The sequence below is a fragment of the Sturnus vulgaris genome, chromosome 5 (assembly GCF_052056855.1).
Source record: "Sturnus vulgaris isolate bStuVul1 chromosome 5, bStuVul1.hap1, whole genome shotgun sequence".
Taxonomy (NCBI): Eukaryota; Metazoa; Chordata; class Aves; order Passeriformes; family Sturnidae; genus Sturnus; species Sturnus vulgaris.
Window position 1 is genome coordinate 16,148,498 of NC_142247.1, and position 7,274 is coordinate 16,155,771.

The window sequence follows — 7,274 nt, forward strand, 5'->3', positions numbered from 1 at the left end:
TGGTGGTTCAAATATTCTGTTATTAAATTGATTAAATAATTAAATGCTGCTATAAACATGTCAGATGGTATTGCACATCAATTTTCTACTGCTGAGTGGGACTCTCATTTACTTCTCAGTATAGTGAGTATTACTAAAGTTGGTGCTAGTCTTGGACAAGACTGCTAAAGAACACTAAGGAAAGAATGGAGGGATGAAAATATGCTCTGTAAACACTTGCCAGTGAAAAACATAGCATGGGCAGATCATGCTGTTTGCATGGAATTTATTTGTCTTAAATAAAAGGGCTTTCTTTGCTGGGATGAGCAGAGTTGAAAGAATAACTGGTTCTAAAGGGAAAAGATGATTTTCAATGATTCCTCATTTTCTTTAAAAATAGTTTTGTGACAACACAATCACCAGACCACAAGCTGCACTGTTTGTATATTTATTCTGCTGGAGAACTGAATCTTTATTTGAGGATGCATGAAAAGTTAAGACTTAAGAAATCCCTAGATTGAAACAAAGCCACTTGCTGTAAATTACAATGCTAGTAAAGCAGATAAAGTAAAGCTGTTTTTTGGCAAAATATATAAGCTGATAAAATCCAGGTGGACCTGCAGGAAATTAGCATAGCAAACTGTTATAAATATTGTCAGAGAAAAGGAGATCCAGCTGCTGTGTCCCACTCCTCACTCCAAGCTGAGTCACTGCAGAGCTGTGCTCCCTTTGCAGCATCATAGCTGAGCTCTCTTTCTTCATATCTGTTGGCGGCTGAATTCCTGTGTTTGTATTCAACCCTTTATTGTTTATGCTGAACTTGCTAGGAGTTTATTTAAACTGTGCTAATGGCTGTAGTCTGATTTAATGAATAATCTCCTGGAGATTCACAGTCATTGTCTGGGTTTACAAATTTCTGAAGGAAGAGAAAACCTCTACCTTCCTTTTTTATGTTTTTCTGACATGTTATTTGGCCCATTTGCTATTCTCCACCCACGTGCAGAGAAGAGGAGGTAGCAATTTGTATATCATGCTGTGCTGGTTTTGGCTGGGGTAAAGTTAATTCTCTTCACAGTTAATAGTACAGGGCTGTGGTTTGGATTTATGCTGAGCACAGTGATCATAATACAGAAAAGCTTTTACAGAGCCAAGGCCTTTCCAGCTTTCCATACTGCCATGCTGGTGAGGAGACTGAGGGTGTGGGAGCTTGGGAGGAGCCAGGACAGGTGACCCAAACTGACCAAAGGGGTATTCCAGACCATCTGACATCGTGCTCGGTGTATAAAGTGGGGGGAAGAAGGAGAAAGGGGATGACATTTGGAGTGGTGGCTTTTGTCTTCCCAAGTCACTGTCACAGGTGGTGGGCCCTGCTGTCCTGGAGATGGCTGAGCACCTGCCTGCCCATGGGAAGTGATAAACTCACTCCTTGTTGTGCTTTGTTTGCATGTGTGGCTTTTGCTTTCCAAGTGAGTAAATATTAATCTATGTATAAAAATGTTAAAAGGAAGTTGAGAAAGTTAAGTTCTTTGATACAGTGTTATCAAGAATACAGCTGTCTTGTCAAAGGAGATAGTGTCCTTTGAATACAGATTCCCTCTCCAGAGGGTGTATTTCTTGGAAAGATATACTGTGGCCAATCATGTTTTCAAAATGAGTTGAGAATTTTTGTTGCTGTCCTTTGCTGTGATTCTGTATTTTGTATGTCTCAGATTTTAAGGGCATTCTGAATGCAGGGTATATATTCTGCCCCTAAAACTTCTTTTTCTCTTAATACATTCCATTAATTTAAAAGAAAGCCAAGGCAGAGGCTGAATATCTATTTTTGGTGTTTGGAAAATAGCAATTTCCATGCACAGGTTTGCCTTACAACAAACGTAAGATTCTCATTTTTAAATATACATATGGACCCCAAACGTCAGGGCCAGAGTGACTGCTTCCATTTTCTCATCTTTTTTCTTGTTCACTGAGTATTTTGAGGATTTCAGTACTCAGTGGTTTATAACTTGCTTGTAAAGGCAGGTATTCTTGCTGCTGCAGTGATGGCTGGATGCCTGGACACCTCCCTACTTGCTGTCATTTTGTAGATGCAAAGCAGAGGTCTTTTTGCAACTTATCATTAATCATGAACTGTTGGACTCAGGTATAAAGATTGGAAACTGCTTAATGTGCTTCAGGTTCCCTTTTCAGATCAGTTTTGAGCTGAGTGAGTGCACACTATTCTCTGAGTATGTGTCAGAGAGGATTGCATTAAACTTCTTTCTTCACTTACTGTTGAAGAGATTAATTAAGAACTTACGGTTCAATGTGCCATGAAAACTTGGGAATTTGACTCAGTCTGAAAACACATACTCCAGCTGAAAGGATGCTAAAGGAGATAAAATTGGCATTGTGATTTTGAGGCAAAGGTTCCTCCAGATTTATTTAGGAGAACAAGTTAAATAAAATATTGTGAACAAAAGCAGAAAGCTTATAAAAGGAAGAGCTTAAATACTGAAAAATAAAATTATTTTTCAACAGTAAAGAAACTGGAGAAGGCCATTAGATTTTGATGACAAGTCAGCAATGATCACTACAGAAAATACACTTGGAATGGACATCTCCATAATTCAAGTGACTGGCTTTACTCCAAGTCTTAAAAATTGTAAGTGTCTATATAGCTGCAGTGGTTTGTGGTTTTTTTTTTTTCTTTTTTTGGTAGAAATCACTGTAACTAACAACAGATATAATTGGTATGTGGAAGGCAACATTTGTCATTACTAAACATGTTTGTTTATATTTACAGTTCTAGAAGAAGTACCCAGCAAGGAAGGTTTCAATGTGAAACAAATCTGCAGTGTTGTTAGAAGGCATGAGAGTAGCTCCTCTGAGATGCTCTCTTTCTGTCTTGTAAATACACTTTGGCAATTTTATGTAGTGCACGGAGAGCCAGACATAAGTGTCTGCACATCTCAGTTCACTCAGCACTATTCGATCTGAGAATTGGACTTTGGTGTACATTTTATTAAATGCAAAACTGGGAAACAGAGAAAGTTTCTAAGTCCTGTGTGAGTGAACTATGCAGTAAAAGTGCAATTATGAAACTATAATAAATATTTATGTGCTTAGTACATATGAGATATTCTATGATTTTATATTGGAAAATGTGCATGCATTGAATAACAAAAGACTTAATACCAAAGCATTTTCTGCTTTGTAGATTACTTTAGGTTACCACAGCCCATCTGCTTTGGAAGCAAGATTATTTTCTTTCACTAAAAGTGAATGTTTTAAGATTTTCATGTCTATGAAGAAGTAAGCACTTACTTGTATCTGACAAGGAGATGTATAGGACATGGTGTATCCAGAGTCAATTTATTCAAGTGGTGTATAATTGTCACTTTTTAGCAAGTGGAACCTCCTATCCTTCTGTGAGCAAGAACCAAGGCTCTTTTTGTACTGTTTACTAGGCTCATCCTAATTCTTATTCCGTCAAAGCAAACTCTGAGATATAAACTCTACTCCTTTGCAGAAAATAAAAGCCCTACAACCTTTTAAAAATTTTTTGTTGTGAATGGAAATAAAGAAGGTTGAGAGATAAGTCTGGGAGCTATAATCATAGAAATGTATTAATGAAACTGTCAAATAATTCCTTTGAAGACACTTTGTAGCACGTATTTCATAAAAGGAGCAATTTGTGTGATGCCAACCATCATTAATTGAAATTTCTGTGCCTCTGCTTTAATAAATTTGCTTCAGTTACTTGATCCTTTAAACTCTCTGATTAAGTGGCAACACTTGTTAAGGGAATGGTGTGAAACTTGTGGTCTGTGCTGAATTCTGGCTAAAAACTGGGTCCATTGATGAAAAGAGGTGCCAATCACCTTATAGTGCAAATATGCATCCCCCTTTCTGTGGAGAAAGAAGGCTGGAAAGGGTGGCTTGGGTATGTGTTTCTGTAGGGCTTGGTCATTCTGCTCTCTTAACAACCTGATCTCATTCACACAATGACCTGAGCATGTGCTTGATTCTGATGTGACTGAACAAGGATTTTAGCCAAAAAACACCATAAAAACCAACCAACCCTCCCACCCCTCAAAAATCCCCCAACAAACCCAAAACAACCTCCCCAAAAAACCCAACAAATAAACAAAACAAAAAACAAACACAACAACAACAACAACAAACAACAAAACCCAAAAAACGCCAAAGAAAATTTGTGGTAAGGCTGTAGACTGAATGATCTGTTGAAATAGTGGGGCCTTAGGATTAATTTCAGCCATAAACTGAAGCTCTCTTGCTGGAAAACTTGAGGGAGTCAGTTCACACTGGGTAGCAGGGCTTTTGATGGAAGTCATTGTTGAATACCTAGAAAGTATGATCTCTTCTACAAACATATAATGCATGTACAATTTTGCACTAGGTATAAATCCTGTAATTGTATGTCACCTTTTTAAATGAAATAACAGGTAAAACTGTTCCTGGGCATAATTTTTAATGCTATTTCTCTTAAAACCACAACTACTGTTGAAATTTTGTGCCCAGTTATGAAACTGGAGTACCTGCCATCCACAGTAATACATGTCAGAGGGAGGCAAGAGAAGGATTAGTGTTTCATGCCAACCTGATTCAGTAAATGAACTCAAGTTATCTAAATCACATGAAATCCTAGGGTAGCTCATATGCTTTAAGCCAAGATGTCCAAATACCTTGCTGGGCTGATAGGCTTAGGCTTAGAGAATTCCTAAAAGAATCTGAAATAATTTCTGTTTCATATAGTGACTGCTGACATGAATTAGTTTTATCCTTACCTTACCCTGAGAAATGGAAGAGTTGCACCTTCATATTTGTCATCTGTGTGTTAGACAAGAAGATGACTTAAATTGCACCAGGGGTTCTCCTTGAGATAGTGAGATATCTCAAGAACAAGCTCTGGTTGAGGGAGGCTTCTGGTGTGCAGAAGCAGGAGGGCTCCCTGAAAACAAAAAACAGTAGCATCATCTTGTCAAAATTAGGTAGATTATGAATTTATTTATTTCAGATGGATTTTAATATTGAAACCCAATCTGTTTGATTATCTATTAATTCATAAGCAAATACTTTCCCCCCCAAACTTTTCCTTTCCACAATCTTGTCTTCTCAGAAAAAAAATTTAAAAATTGGTGCATTTGAACTCCCCAGTGCCACATTAGAATCCTTATGTTTTAGGGACAAAATTATAAGTTTCTTGCCAGCAGTGGACATGACCAGTAAAGAGTCACTTGTTGAGGTGCAACTTTTTGGGTATCTAATTACCAGCTCCTGAAGTGAAGTCCTTAACTCTCCTATGCACTGTGCTGCATAGTGGTAAATGAAGACTCCTCCACTGAAGTGGAAAACCAAGCAGAGTTATTCGCAGGAATCAGTACAGAATTACTCAAGAGGAACTCATCCATAATTGTTTTTTCGACATCAATCTGGAGCTGCAGTGCTGAACTCAAAGTGATAGAAATGCACCATCATTCTCAGCCTAAATTTGTCTCTCTGACACCCATTTGGTCAAATAATGGGACTAACAACTCCCTCTTTCCTTGAAATTTGGAATTAACAAGAGACATTTGTGTAAAAGAGAAAGTCCCAGAATCAGGAGTCCAACTGATGGCATCTCTGTGCTGAAGGTCCCAAGCCCAGAGCTACAGGCTGGACAGAGCTGCACCACCATGAAGATCCCTGTGACTGCCATGCCCTGCTGTGCTTCCCATTGGCTCCGTGACACACCTGCATGAGAAGAGCAGCAGAACATCCACTGATAACAACACTTATTTTCCTCCTTTTAAAGTAAAAATGTTCCAGTTTCACTACATTTAGTCAACCCCCTTGGAAAACTGTTGGTTTGGACACTTGCAGCAGATGTGGACACAAGTCACTTCTGGGTGAGGGGGTGCTAAGTTGATAAGGACTTTGAAGAAGAGGATAACAAGTGTCTCTTTATCTTTTTGTTAAAAGTGAACAGAAGGAAGAGCCTCATTTGACATTTTATTAAGCAGGCACTGGAAGGTGCCCGCTGTACTTGCTTCCTTTTCTGTGCAGAAGTAACTTCACTGGAAATTTTGCAGTCAGTTTTCAGAGGCAGAGTCTTATTCACCTACTTTTGAACACTTCTGTACTTCAACACTTCCTCTTTTCTTCTTCTCGACAAATAGAGAACAGCATTTCAGAGGTTTATTTCTGTCTGTATTTATCTACTGTACCTTTTGCATCATTTGAGGCTGTTCATAGAAAATGTACTTGCATTACTTTTGGGAACTGAAGCATGGAAGGAAAGAAAATTACATGTTTATCTTTATTTGATTTCTTAATTTGAGATGTGGAGATAATTAATTGACAAAGGTTTTAGATTTATCCCATTAGAAGTTAGGGCTGGGACTGCCGAGCAGTTAACTATTTTTGACAGGTCAAAAACCTGAGAAGATTGTTTTTTGTTACATAAAGTTTTTTTTTTCTCATTTCAGGCCAAAGTACTTTTATATTGTTTTAATATTTTTGCTAAGTAGGAATGCTAATGGTACTAACAGGAAAGGATCTTTGCTTACAATAGCTTATACTGAATGGTTCTTTTCTAAGGAAGTATAGAGATGATTTTATAGTACAATTACATAGCTGTGTTTCCATGCCTTCTCAGTGATGAGGAGATTCAGAACTCTTGCAAGATTCTGGCAAAAGACAGTTAAAGTTCAGAAGATAAGAGTTAATAGTAGCATTGTAGGATGATAATTAGTAATAGTTAATAACTAATAAAATAATAATTAACTTTTTGTCTGGTCTGAAATTTTCAGTCTAAAAATCCAAGTCAGCCAGATAATACTTGTAATATTTTATTGTTAATTCAATGTCCTCTCTGCTCTTTATGCTTGGGGGAGACATTTAGTCATAGGCAGATCACTAAGTGAAAGCATCTGTGAGATGCTCTGAGGATTCCCTACAGCTAAACTCTTGCTTTGACACAATTCTTCATGTGTCTTTGAATTTCTAATCCCTTTTCCAGGCCACCAGGGCATTAGCTGTGTGAAAAACTCAAAAGTATTTTCATATTCCATTCAGGTATCAAGTTATTTAATCAAAACCCCAAAGAGTTACATCCAGATTTAGTTTGGCTCTTTATATTTAGCATAACCTAATACTAGGGCTTTATTTCCTCTAAACTATCTGATTGAATGCTGCTGCAAATTATTCTGGTTCTAGCAATGCATTATTTCATTCTGTTCTCATGTTTCATAACTTTGAGAATAAAAAAAAAGGGGAAGAATTTTTCCAGCTTATTTCCAAGACTTGCTTAGGTA